We start from the raw sequence: 14,005 nt of genomic DNA, 5'->3' as shown, positions 1-14,005 counted from the left end.
ATAGGCAAGAGCCTGCCAAGGGGTATCTTGTCCAAGGCCCCCTCAAACCCAGAGCCAGCCCTGTATATACTAGATATCATTGATTTGTTTTGCTCTTCAGCCAACAAAAGGCTCCCAGAGTGGCTAACAGATCACTAAAAAAGGAAGAGAGGAGCATTTTTAAAAGACCCAACAGAAAATAAAACTGGATTGGGATGGAGGAGGAAATGAACAAACCCAAGAACAACTTCATATTATTCATTTCATTTATTAAATTTGTATACTGGCCTTTATCTGAAAATCACTGGGCAGTTCACAACATGACGCATCTTATTAATTTGGTCACCCTGAAACGGTATGCAGTTTCTTGGTACACTGTGGGATCCATTTTGTCTGGCTAGATCCATTTTTACTTGGGAATGGATATAAGGTGAGAGAAATCCAAACAACGGGGAAACTGGAGCACACCAGGAGAGAGGAAGCAGCAGAATTTGCCAGGCAAAAGTGGGTGGTTGATACCCAACAGAGAAGAAGACCCAGCCTGAAGGATTGCCACTCAAGATCACCTAACAGCCTCAGGAAACACCTGGACTGGGCCTGAAATTGGCCTACCAGCCCTGCCCTCCAAAAGTGGCCTAAGGATGGTTTGGCTTGAACCGCGCCCAACAATCCATCACCTGATACTATGTGGCATCAGGGGCAGGACAAGTAAATGGCAGGAAGAATCAGGAACACACACACACCTTCAGTGCCCTCCTGATTCTTCTTTTCCAATGGCTGGTATAGGAGTTGACACTCTTGGACCTGACACTTTCCCCCATTGCTCAGTGACGACAAAGTTGGTGGGAGAACCAACCAAATTCAAAAGGTGCTGAAATAAAGCAGGAAAGAAAGACTAGAAGACCCTTTTGTGTTCCTTCCAACTCTACAATTCTATGGTTCTATTAAATGCTTTCTTATTCAAACCACAGCTGCAAAGGAAGATGGTTGTGCTGGCCCAAGGGGCTGCTGAGAGTAGTAGTGCAATGCATCTGAAGGGCACCAGGTTGTCGTTCTTAACTTGGAACATTCTGTTCCAACTTCCCGTGTCTCTTCAGCTATCCCTCTGAACTTGCACAGGAGATTCTCATTTCCCGAAATTTAGGAATGCCCATTTGCTGTTGAGTCCTTGAATTAAGATACTGGGCTTTGTCTTTTCCTTGCCTCGATTGATCATTAGCCAGGTGAGCTTCAAGGACAGAAGCATCCTCATCACGTTTTTATGTTCAGGAGAGCTCAGAAGGGCTTACTCTCAAGGGCTGCACACGCATGCAAGTTTTTTTGAAGTGTGATGTCAGCATCCTCAAAATGTCATCCCCTCCCCTGCCTCAATTTAATCTGGATTTGCCATTCCCGTACTTCATTTTGTTTTGTTTTTTTACTGAATTTTCCACAGAAACAGCAAATCCAGATTAAATGCAGAAACAATATGAAACAGCATTTTAATGAGCACAACATCTTGTGGACAAGGTGTGAGATGCATAGCCAGAAGCAGCATGGAATGTGCAATCAGCTGTCTTGTGGAAACCCCCCAAAATACAAACAGATGTGTATAAAAAAAGGTAAGATTGGGAAACAAATATGAGAAAGATTCTGTTTGGGACAAATGAATGTTTAAACCAGTGGTTCTCAAACATTTTCCGGCCACTGTCTGCTTGGTTCCATAAACTCATCCCCAGTGCCCTTACCCTGTACCTCAAAAAAACATTATTCAGAATAGTGATTTGCACAACCCACTAAGGAAGACAGTAGCACAATAAAATTCAAAACAGTAACAATTAGTTGCATATTTATCCAAAATCCAATTAAAGCTATTTAGTTTAATTCAGCAAAACTGATTAAATTTATCCAGCAATGCCAGCTCTTCAAAGTCTGATAGCCATTTGCACCTCCAGCCTGCCATCTCTTCCCTCTTAGTGCCCCCTAAGTAATCCCCCTCCCCCCGGGGGGCAGTACCGCCCACTTTGGAACCCGCTACAGTGGTACCTCAGTTTTCGTACGCAATCCGTTCCAGAAGACCGTTCGCCTTCCAAAACGTTCAAAAACTGAAGCATGCATTTTTGGAAGCATTTACGGCTTCCAAAAAGTGTTTGAAAACTGAAGCGGTTACTTCTGGGTTTTCGGCATTCGAAAACCAAAAGGTTCAACTTCCAAGACGATCAAAAACTGAGGTACCACTGTGTTTTAAATAGCTAAGCACGTTTTTGAGCTGCTCAGAAGTGCTGACAGGGCATGGCCTTGCTCTTGTGAGTCTGACTACGGACGGGTGGAGAAATTCAATTTAAACAATTGAAGCAATACTCAAACTCAAACACAGCCATCCTTCAACATTTGCATTTCTCTGAAATTCTCAGTGCAATTCTCCAGCCCAGTAATGCGTACAGAAATGTATGTATTAAGGTTAAAGGGTGCACGAAAATCCATCTATTTGTGAAAATAACACACAAAAGTGTGTGATATTAGGGGGAAATTGTATGACACATATGTGAACATTAGTCAAAACTGCAAAGAAAATTTAATAAGAGAAATTTGTGCTAGGATGCTGGTGAATTTTCATGGAGATCTTTACTAAAAAAACCTGATGTGGAAATGGGAAGAATGGATGTAAGATTGAAGGAACAAAAAACTAAAGAAATTGAGGGATTCACTTATTCCTGGTACTGGTGCCCTGCAAGATGTCCAAACTTACCCCAGCACTCAGTCTCTGACAGTGGAAAGCAAAAGACTCCAGAAATAGAAACTGATTACATGTCATCATAGATTAATTTGTTGCAATGCACAAAGCGTGTGCGTGTGTGAATATAATTAAAAGACTTGCCCAAAAAAATTTCATGCGCTAAAAAAACCCCAAAACTAATAATCACAGGAAGCCAGCAATTAAAGGTCTCCTTGGAGGGAGGATGGGAACTCTTAAGGGCACAATTAAGAGAAGTGCTTCAAGTGGCAGCAAGAGGCTGATGGATCGGGGATCCTGCCTCTCTGCTTGAAAAGGAGCAAGTGAAGAAGCTTCTCTTACTTTTGTATAGGAGGCTGAATGGGGGGCTTCCCTCGTGCTTAACCCAGAAGCTGCAGGTAGTGCAGAATGCTGCTGCACTATTGCGGACAGCAGTGAGGTTTTGTCACCTGTGCTCAGATCTGCACTGATTGCAGATTTGCTACTGGGTCAAGTTCAAGGCATTACTATTAGTATATAAAACCCTTAAGAACTTGGAACCAGTACACCTTCAAGATCGCCTTCCCTACATGTCGGCGGGGTGGGTGGTGGGGAGGGCAGAGGGCATGTTTGCAGGTGGGAGGCCAATCTGTGTGGGACCCCCTCAATATTGGGGGTGCTCTGCCCCTGCCCACAAATACTGAAGGGGCCAAAATCCCTTCTGTCCCCTATAGTTGGCACCCCTGCAGATTCCCCAAAGATCCTATTCAACAGTGCACAGCTGTGAAATTCCTCACTACAGAATGGAGGCAATGGAAATGGATAAAAAAGTCTGGACAAATTGCAGAGGGGACATCTTTTCCTGGCTGCTAGCCAGAGTAGTCCCATGAACAGTCGTACCTCTGGTTGCGAACGGGATCCATTCCGGAGGCCCGTTCGCAACATGAAAAGAACGCAACCCGCAGCGGCGTGTCTGTGCACGCACGGGTTGCGATTTGCCATTTCTGCACATGCATGTGATGTCATTTTGCGCATCTGCACATGCGTGAGCAGCGAAACCCAGAAGTAACCCTTTCCATTACTTCCGGGTCGCCGCAGGATGTAACCTGAAAGAACGTAACATGAAGCGGACGTAACATGAGGGGTGACTGTAAGCCCTGCAAACAGAGTTGGTCTGCTCTGGAGAGCAGCTTCTGAAGTCAAACAAGAAGAGGGGACCATTCCCTGCACACCCAGTTTGTGGGCTTCCCAAAGGCATCTAGCTGGCCACAGCAAAAGCAGGATGCTTGACTGACAATATCCTGCAGCAACAAGTCCCAGGGTTTACTTGTTTGTTGTGTATCTGTCCTGAACACAGTACCAGTGGCTTTCACTGGATACAGCAGGGGCAGGGAACATCGGGTCCTCTAGATGTTGCTGAACGAAAACTCTTATCACCCCTGGCCATCGGCCATGCCTGCTGGGGCTGATGGGAGTTGTAGTTCAGCAACATCTGCAGGGCCAAAGGTCCCCCACTCCTGCGAGAGAGTAAGGGAAGAAGTGAATTCAGCAGAGAGACGTGACAGGGTATAGCATTCAGTGTGGCCTGCTGTGACACTGCAGTGCATCACAGTCAGGGGCGGGCTGTGTTGTTGACACAGCGGCTAGAGAGAGCTCTTTGGGGGTGCAGTGAGCAGGGGGCAGCCCTTGGACCTGGAATGCCAATCCTTTGGTCCTTCCGCTGTGTGATCAATCATTCATCTGGCTTTATTTCTGTGTTGGGTAATTAAGAGGCCTTGTTTATAGCTGCTGCTGTTGTTCTCTGTCGGCTGAAGGTAAAGAAGCCCGCAGATGTTTTTATTATGTTTTCCCAAGGCTCCAGGGATGGCGAGGAAATTTCCACTGGCTCATCTCAGCACAGACTGTCACACAGGTTGCATGAGACAGCCACGGGGAACCAGGGTCCTTCAGGTAAGGAGGAGGAGGAGGAGAGCTTAGCTGGTGCTCTTTCTCCTCAACCAGCTCATTCTTCAGAGCAGAAGGCCAGCATGGAGGTTAAGTGAGCTTGCAGATGATGCTAAGCTTTAAGGTCGAGTGCAATCCCCCCAAAGTGCATCATATGCTTGTGGAGTGCACCTCATCCCCGGCTCAGCAAATTCAGTGCTCCCTCATTTGCTGGAAGTGCCAGCTCTGCCGTTAGGCGAAGTGTGGCAAACACCTCAGGCAGCAGATATAGTGGGCAGGCAATGGCGGCAACCCCCCACCCAAACGCCATTCCAGTGCCAGTGCCAACAGTCAACTTCTAGCCCAATCAGCTTCTTGACCTTTGCCCTGGGCAGCAAAATGTGCGGGGCCAGCCCTGATTCCTGACTGAATCCCTACAGCCAGCTCTTTTGCTCCAGCTGCCCCCAGAACCAAGGGGCATCACAGATGTCAGTTGCTGGCAAACACAAGCCATCAAAGGCCATTAGCAATGGCCATCTTCACTTTGCCTAAGGGCTGTAGCTCAGAGGCAGAGCATCTGCTTTGCATGCAGAAGGTCTCAGGTTCAATCCCCGATAGAATTTCCAGGGAAGGCTAGGAGAGAATCCCTGTTTGAAAAACATGCTTGCCGCTCAGCTAACCCTAGGATGAAGAACTAACTCGGCCTTTTCCCTGGATACCTGGTTTAAGAAGGTCTTGTTTATCACAACAGCTGAAAAATTCATTGATTCTTTAAGAGTTTCCAGGGGTAAAGCCAAAGCTATGGATTATACAGGTACATGATGGTCGTTCATGACTTATGCCAAAATACAAATTCATGCCTGGAAGATACCTACAAAGTATGGTTTTTTTTCCTGGATTTAATTGTATTCCAGGACTTATTGTTGACTGATCCATTGCACTTCCATTGAATCATGATCTTATCGTTTAGTATTGTTTACAACTTTGTGCAATAACCATTTCTCCACTCTGCATCAAATGTTCATTTCTTAAATTGTGGACCATTGGATGTTGACAAGGCAAGCCACTGTTTCTTTCTGTATCTCTCAAACATTTGTATTGTTATCTGAGATAAAATAATTAAATGTTGGCAAGGGGAGTTACTCCCACTAATAATTCTGTTTAGGGACTGTGAATGTAACAACTCAAATTTCTTTTGCGTATATGTTTAGAAGAAGAAGAGAAGAGTTTGGATTTGATATCCCGCCTTTCACTCCCTTTAAGGAGTCTCAAAGCGGCTAACATTCTCCTTTCCCTTCCTCCCCCACAACAAACACTCTGTGAGGTGAGTGAGGCTGAGAGACTTCAGAGAAGTGTGACTGGCCCAAGGTTACCCAGCAGCTGCATGTGGAGGAGCGGAGACGCAAACCAGGTTCCCCAGATTACGAGACTACCGCTCTTAACCACTACACCACACTGGCTCTCAATTTAAATTTTAACTTTTATTCGGTTGTATTGTCTTTCTTTCTTTCTTTCTTTCTTTCTTTCTTTCTTTCTTTCTTTTTTTCTTTCTTTCTTTCTTTCTCTTAAATTATTGAAATGTATGTCCTTTCTTAAATAAATTTCTTTGGGGAGGAAAGAACCCTGGAGGGCTGCTGCCAGTCATTGTAGACCAGTGTTTCCCAAAGTTGGGTGTCCAGCTGTTTTTGGACTACAACTCTCAGCATCCCTAACTTGCAGGACCAGTGGTCAGGGATGATGGGAATTGTAATCCAAAAACAGCTGGACACCCAAGTTTGGGGAACACTGGTAGACAAATTACATGGACCCCAATATTCTGACTCAGGATAAGCAGCTTCTTGTGTTGCTGTGAATATGGACAGAGGAGTGCAAGAGCTTCCTAAGGCTTTGATGCAGTGCTAGTCCTGCCAGCCTGGATGGCTGAATGGCTGAATGGAATCAACATGCAAGCACAGGTCTGGAAAGGGAGGAGAGGGGGAGAGAGAGAGAGCGCGCTCCAGGATGAGAATCTACCACCTGGGGGAACCAATCTTTCCACTCCCTGACAGCCACCACCAACAGCCTGTAAACACAACCTTCATAAGATGGCCTTGCCTCTTGCTCCAAGGAAGGTGGCCAACCTTGATGCCTCTTAACAGCACTTTGATGTCCAGACATCAGCAAGTGGACTTTTTCCCAGGAGTGACTATTTGGCTGGTGAAAAGCACCGCCCGTCAATACCTGCAAATCCAGCTGCTGTTATGAGCATAGCTGCAGCCAGTCATTGAAAATTTGGCTACCTGAGCTCCAGGCTGGGAAGCACCTCCTTCAAAAAAACCTCTTGGGGCCCATAATGGCAGGATGGAGATGGATGGAGCTGATGTCTCATACAGAAGAAACAGGTCCAGAAGAACAGGGATGGTGAAAACTGGTACTCTCCATTTGTTGTTGGACTCCAACTCCCATCATCCTTGGCCATGCTACCTTGGGATGATGGGAGTTGGAGTCCTACAAACATCTGGAGGGCCGCAAGTGGTCCCCATTCCTGCCAGCTGCTGTCTCGGACCTCCAAGAGCTACCTCTCTGTTACCCCCTCTTTGCAGACTCCTCCCGCTGAATTCCTTCCTGGCAGCCTTCCTGTTGTCTTAACTTTCTTCATTGCCTAGGAATTGGGGTGCATGTGTGCAAACCTATCTAATTCACACTCCCAAAAAGAATATGCAAACGAAAAAGCAGCTGTCAAAATCTCCAAATCTCGCTGTTCTCTAATCCCAAAATGTCTTTTAAAATGTGTCTATTCTAGGAAAGGGTGCCTAAAAATGAGACCTGTGAGTATAGGGCAGTATGCAAATTTATTTATGTATTTAATGCTGCTGCTGCTAATAATAATCATAATCATAATCATAAAGCATCTATTGGTAAGAAAAGTCCACAAAATGCATCACAATGGGGTAAACTGTCTGCAAAAATATATAGCTCAGGCAAAGTTGCACACAGAAATACACTGAAATATTGTGCTTGATGGACCAAAAGTCTGGTCTAAAGCATCCCTAGGGAAAGGGATGTGGCTCAGTGGCAAAGTACTTGCTTTGCAGGCAGAAGGTCCCAAGTTCAATCCTCACATCTCCAAGCAGGGTTGGGAATGTCCCTTGCCTGAAACCCTAAAGAGCTTCTGCCAAGTCCGTGTAGACAATGCTGAGCTAGACAGACCGCTGGTCTGACTCAATATAAGGCAGCTTCCTGCATTCCTCATTAAATCAGCTCTCTGTTCAAAACCATGAGGACTGGAATCTTAGCCTGGTGGTAGAGCATCTCCAGGCAGGACTGTGAAAGACTCCTGCCTGAAACCCTGCAGAGAGCTTCTGCCAAGTTAGACAGTACTGAGCTAGATGCATCAACTGGTCCGACTAAGTAGAAGGCGGCCTCCAACATTCTTATGCTCATCCCCTTCTGTGTTGTCAACCTCTCCTGCCTCCTCGCCCCTGACTCCATCTCTTTGTGGCATCCCAGCTTAGCAGTGCCCAAACAAGCCCCCTTTGCAGCCCCCACTATTCCAAGAGCCTGATACCTGAGAGTCTGGTCCGTGGCGAAATTACGTCTTTCTGGGAGCCATTTATGGGAGCGACCACCAACAGGATAGAAGACAATCTATGCCTCCTCTCCAGCAGAGAATGTGGAATAAGAAACAGACAGAATGTCATCAACGCATCCGTTAATGGAGATGGCTTAATTAGGACGTGGCTCTGCTCAGCTGACAGTACAGCCGTCAGTGCCAGGCCTCTTGAGAATGGGTCTCCAGCTGCTCGTTCATTTTGTTTTATGCTCCCCTCAGGTGGGGCATTTGAGTTTTTATCTTCATTATTTGGAATGAGAGCTTATTGATCAACTCCAAAGCCTGCTGGGGACTTCAGGAACCTTTTTGGCATGCCATCATTTGCATCCCCAGGTGCCCATTGTTTGACTTTCTACCTCTGGGGCTTCCAAGCCAAACTGCCAAAGTCAACAGATGTCAGTGTTGTCTCTGGCGAGCTTTGGCAGGTCGTGCCAAACGCATCTCTCCAGCTCCGGCATCGCTCCTGAATGTGCTATCAGTACAAAAGAAAAGGCGGTGGAGGAACCTTTTAACCATCCACTTTGCATTCTGAATATGGTACTTTCCCCCCCTTTTCCTTTCTTGAGTAAAGTTTTATAAAATGCGTTAGAAGGTTCCACTGAATACCCCAAGACAAATGTACAAATAAAACCATAACCAAAAGAAACAAGTATAAAACCATGCTTTTATTCAACCATGTCTGTTGAATATAACAGTCAATAAACATGAAAAGGGTTCTACTCTCATCCTTCTCATTATTGGAGGAAGCTGTTTGGGATGTGGGTGGCCTAGGGGGAATTTGATATTTATTAACTAATGAATGGAAACAAGGTAACATTGGAATGATCCTGTTTCACTTTACAGTGGTACCTCAGTTGTCAAACGTATTTCGTTGACTTCTAAAACGTTCAACAACCGAGGCACAAAGGGTGGCCAGCAAAGTCAATGGAAAAAATAGAAAAACATGCAGCAGAAGCCGTTTGATTTCTGAGGCATGTTTGAAAAGGGAAGCAATTGCTTCCAGGTTTTCAGCATTCAGGTTCCGAATCATTCGACTTCTGAGACACTTGAAAACCAAGGTACCACTGTACTGTCAATGACTTGCCTATGTTGGGTCAAACACTCCAATAATGCAGTCTGCCCCCCCTTTTTTGTACCACCCCTCCTTTGTGGACACAGAACCTCCCTTCCAGTTGCTAGCTAATTGCAGCTGCACTGCAGCCAGTAACATTGCTGTTAATTATCTGTATTGAATTCCATGATTGTTATCGCTTTCAATGTAGGAGAATCGGATCTAGTTAGAGCAGGGGTTGTCAACCTGGTGCCTACCACCCGCTAGTGGGCGTTTCAGGATTCCAGGTGGGCGGTAGGGTGTTCTGCGCCACACGTTACTGCAACACTGGTGGGCGGTAAGGAAATTTTACCATCAAGAAAATTGCATTGGTAGGTATAAAAAGGTTGACTACCCCTGAGTTAGAGGGTTTGGTTGGTAATTTTGCCAAGTTCAATCAAATGCCTCCTTCCAAACTTTGTTGAGCTATAGGGCAATCCCACCACATATGAAGCACTGATCCTATTTTCTGGATCCATGCAGACACAGGAATTTTCAGGTGCTGCCCAGTTCCCCACATGGAAAATAAAGATGAGGAGAAAGATGGAAAGGGTTGCTCCTCAGAGTTGTGAAGAATTTCAAGGATTTAATGAGGACAGGCAATGAATCTACCGCCGATTCTGAATTTCCTCTGCCACAGACTCTCTTAGCTCACTAAGCCCTGTTATCTCTTCAGCTTCTGACACCTCCTCCTCCCAGTCTTCTTCCTCTGACCATTCATCATTTTCCCACCATCACCACACCCCTGACTCTGAGCCTTCTTCCCTTGAGGATCCCCCAGCTGGTTCCTCCCACCATTCCTCTGTGGCCAACCATCCATGGCAGCCAGTGACTCTGCCACAGTGAAGATCCAAAATGTCCACCACAGAACATTCCCCAGAATCCTCGGTGGTGCATCGATGTTCCTTGGCAAACAAGCTGATGAAGATGAAGACTGAAAGACTCAAAGCCAAAGAGAAGAGTCCTCCTCTTCCACCTGTAGGCCCAACCTCTCTATTACAGCCTTGTGCAACATGTTCTGTTCTTCAGGCATGCTAGCCAAATTCTGAACTCCAATTTGAGTTCAATAGCTGACATATTTCCCTTTAAAGAGCTATGCTTTAAAAGGCAATAAAGAAGGAAAAACTTGTCCGGAAAATCCTTATCTTCTTGTAGCGTGATCTTTGGTGCAGTTATTGGCCAGTCCACAACGCGGAATGAGAAAGTTACACAACAGTTGTTTAGAGTGAAACGGCTCAGAAATATCTAGTAGCAGTTATATAGGTTTTATATGGTCCCTATGAAAATTTACAGGTGCTATTTTGAAACCAATTGATTTTTACAGGACTACTAAAATATAGGTGGAATTTTCCAAAAGAATGCTGACAAGAGTCTGGCTGTTTACCCCTAGGTTAGTCTTCCCCAACCTGGTGCCCTCTAGATGGTTTGAACCACAACCTTTGCTGCAGATGTGAAGCATGGACCATGCATTTTGGACCGTGCTGTTTGGTTGTGGGAGTCTGTTGACCTAGGCAATCTGGAAAGGAATGTGAAAAAAATCCCTGGAATGCAAGGCAGTTTGGATTGCCACAACATTATTTTATAAGCAACACCGCAATATTTGCTTGTTTGCTCACATTCATATCCCACCTTTTCCTCCAAGTAGAGCAAAGTGGCACACGTGGTTCTCCTCCTCCTCATTTTAATCCCCCACAACAACCCTGTGAGGCAGGTTAGGCTGAGAGGCAGTGACTGGCCCCCCAAAATCACCCAGTGAGCTTTAGTGGCCAAGTGAGGATCTGAACCCCCGTCTCCCAAGTCCCAGTCCAACACTCTCACATTACACATTACATTGACTCTCTGATCTTTAATCATCAGTGTGATCCATCAATACTTTAGCCACGGATCTTATTAAATGTACTGGCTAATGTGGGAAGTCAGTTCCCATGTAGAACAGATGTCACAGGGAGGTTTCAAGGACAGAGCAAACGCTTTGCTTCAGAAGGCCCCATAGCTACCACCAGACTGTGCCACATCTTATTTAAGACACCACCCTTGTTAACACATTCCACTTTTCTTTTTCTTTTTACAAAGGCTCATCTCAAAAAGGATATTGGATACCAGGATGGTAAAAAAGAGCTCTGCGGTGCTGAGTTAGGCCAGAGGTGGTCCAGCCATTCCAGCATCCTGTTCTCACTGCGGCCAGCCAGATGTCCCTTTGGGATGCCCACGAGCAGGACCCGAGTGCAATCCCACACACCCAATCCTCATTTTGATATGTCATTTCCACTAACATGTTTTTGTGCAAACTTCCCATCCATGTGAAACATTCTTGTTACGCGTTATTTGCTTGGAGAACTGCATCACGAAAGGCAGAGAGGTGCAAATTCCCAAGGATAGCTGCGTTCCCGTTTTTGCAGACTGTTTCAGAAAGTGTGGACCAGGAGAGTTCACAGCAAAATCTGAGCCAAACCAAATTTCTCTGCCTCCCCTCCCCTGGTTATCCTCAAGACAGCGAATGGTACAGATGGGCATCATGACAATTTTACGTATATTTAAGCTACAAGGTAATCAAGACCACCCACTCCCCATTTCCCTCTAATTTCATTGCTTTGTTGTCTCTTCCCACTACCACAGGTGCCTGTCCACTGAGGATGACATTTCAGGGACCTGACAACGTGGTCCGCAGTCCCCAAATCTCATGCCGTAACAAACTTGTCAGGCTTTAAGGTATCACAAGGCACTTGGTTGTTTCCCTTGGGAATTATGTAATCTCAGGCTTACAGAAGGCAGGGCTTTGCTGGGGAGGATGCCTGCGCTCTGCAGTGCAGCTATTTTTGGAGCTGATAAGTACGGGGGCTCACAGTGAAAAATGCAGCAGGAAGAGAGATGTATTAGGAGTGTAGCAGCGGGGTATGAACAGCACTGACTGGAGGATGCTCAAAGCAGCAGAGGCAAGCTGGAACACTTTGGAACGGCTACAGAGTCCCTGGGATTCAAGAATTCTATTGGGTGGTTTTGCAAGCGATGCTGTGGAAACCCCCTCTCTCTGCCCCTCCACCCTAGCTCCTGTATCCTTGAAAGGTCCTTGAAGGCTTGCAAGTAGCCGCACAGCTGATTGATTTTATTTTTTTGGATTTTTTTAAAGGAGGCCACCCTTTCTCAGGGAAGCACACAGCAAAGGAAACTCCTGCAGGTTCCAGCAGAGTGTAAAGGGAACTTTCGGGCAGGAGTTGTCAGGGTGAATCTGGGAAAGGCGGCTCAGGAGCCAAAGCCGGCACATGCCAGGGGGCCGCCACAGTTCCCCATGGCAACTGGGAGCTCAGTTTGCTCAGCGCTACAGACCTCCAAACCTCAAGCACAAGAAAACTCCCCACCTCTTGACCTGCAGCTTGGATTGAACGCCCCAGTTAGGGACCAGTCCAAAGAATCAGTTTGTTTGCCCACAAATAAGCAAGAGGGGCCATGTGACTTGGCAGGCCACATTTTGTCAGGATGGCAAAGGCTCTATTCTAAGTCCTGGGTCAAATCCAGTACGAGAGTGTGCCTCGCTGAATTAGTGCTACCAGGAGCCACTCGGGACAAAGCCCAGGTTGACGGAGGTTGGAAAGGCACCACAAAATCCTGAGCCACATCCAACAGGGGACGACAACAACAACAACAACAATAATAAATTATTTGTACCCCGCCCATCTGGCTGGGTTTCCCCAGCCACTCTGGGCGGCTTCCAACAAAGATGAAAAATACATTAAAATGTCACACATTAAAAACTTCCCTGAACAGAGCTGCCTTCAGATGTCTTCTAAATGTCAGGTAGTTGCTTATCTCTTTGACATCTGATGGGAGGGTGTTCCACAGGGCAGGAGCCACTACCAAGAAGGCCCTCTGCCTGGTTCCCTGTAGCTTTGCTTCTTGCAATGAGGGAACTGCCAGAAGGCCCTCGGCGCTGGACCTCAGCGACCGGACAGAACGATGGGGGTGGAGATGCTCCTTCAGGTATACTATGGGTCAACCATCCTGGCACCTTCTAAAGACTTTGGACTACACATTACACAACGCACCTCAGGTGGAAAGCTCCCCCTCCCCCAGGCCCCCCAGAATCAGGGAATAAAATGTCCTGTATTGGCTGGGCAATATGCACTCCCTCATGCCCTCCAAGTCCCCCAATTTTCTAGGGACAGTTTCGGAATTACAAAAGCTTCTGATTTGATCCTGGAATGCCCCCCACCCGCAACTCAATTTGCACTGAGGTTTTTTTGCTTTCCTCTGAAGCAAATTGTATGTGTGTGTCCATCAGAGAGAGGGGGGATGTTGCGTTTGGGTTTGGCTCCAGAAACACCCTCTGCTGGAATGCTGCACCCAAAATACTATCCCTCCCCACAAGGGAATTATTCAGCCATCATGATGGGAGGGGGGAGGTTCTCTATGACAACTTACAACTTGAAGAAAGAGCATGTGGTTAGCATGTAAAAGGACCCAAGTCCAGTCCCTGTTATCTCTAGCTAAGGGAGGATGGAAATAGCTCTCTGAATCTGGATATTCTTCGGCATCTCGGCCTAACAGATTAGACCAGCTTGGAATACAACACGCCATACTTTCAGAAGATCAGCTCTGTCAGTAGGGCAACTGAGACAACATGGGGGTGAGGGATACACCAAATTTGATGGACCCTGAGGGCTACCCTCACCTCCATGGTCCTGCTGTCAGCACACTCAACACCTCCAAGCACACCTGAACATTCATTTGTGCT

At 46.4% G+C, this 14,005-nt stretch overlaps 1 long non-coding RNA gene across 1 annotated transcript; it reads left to right on the top strand.

Moving 5' to 3' along the window:
• The first annotated feature begins 909 nt into the window (after positions 1–909).
• Positions 910–10,538, top strand: LOC308463406. Its single transcript, XR_013979575.1, has 3 exons — positions 910–1,580; positions 4,526–4,621; positions 9,760–10,538. It is a non-coding gene; the product is annotated as an uncharacterized lncRNA (long non-coding RNA).
• Positions 10,539–14,005: the final 3,467 nt, after the last annotated feature.

The sequence above is a fragment of the Podarcis pityusensis genome (genome assembly GCF_964106645.2).
Source record: "Podarcis pityusensis genome assembly, chromosome: 14".
In the NCBI taxonomy this organism is placed as follows: domain Eukaryota; kingdom Metazoa; phylum Chordata; class Lepidosauria; order Squamata; family Lacertidae; genus Podarcis; species Podarcis pityusensis.
Note: the sequence above shows the minus strand (reverse complement) of the source record. Positions and strands in the feature narration are given on the sequence as shown.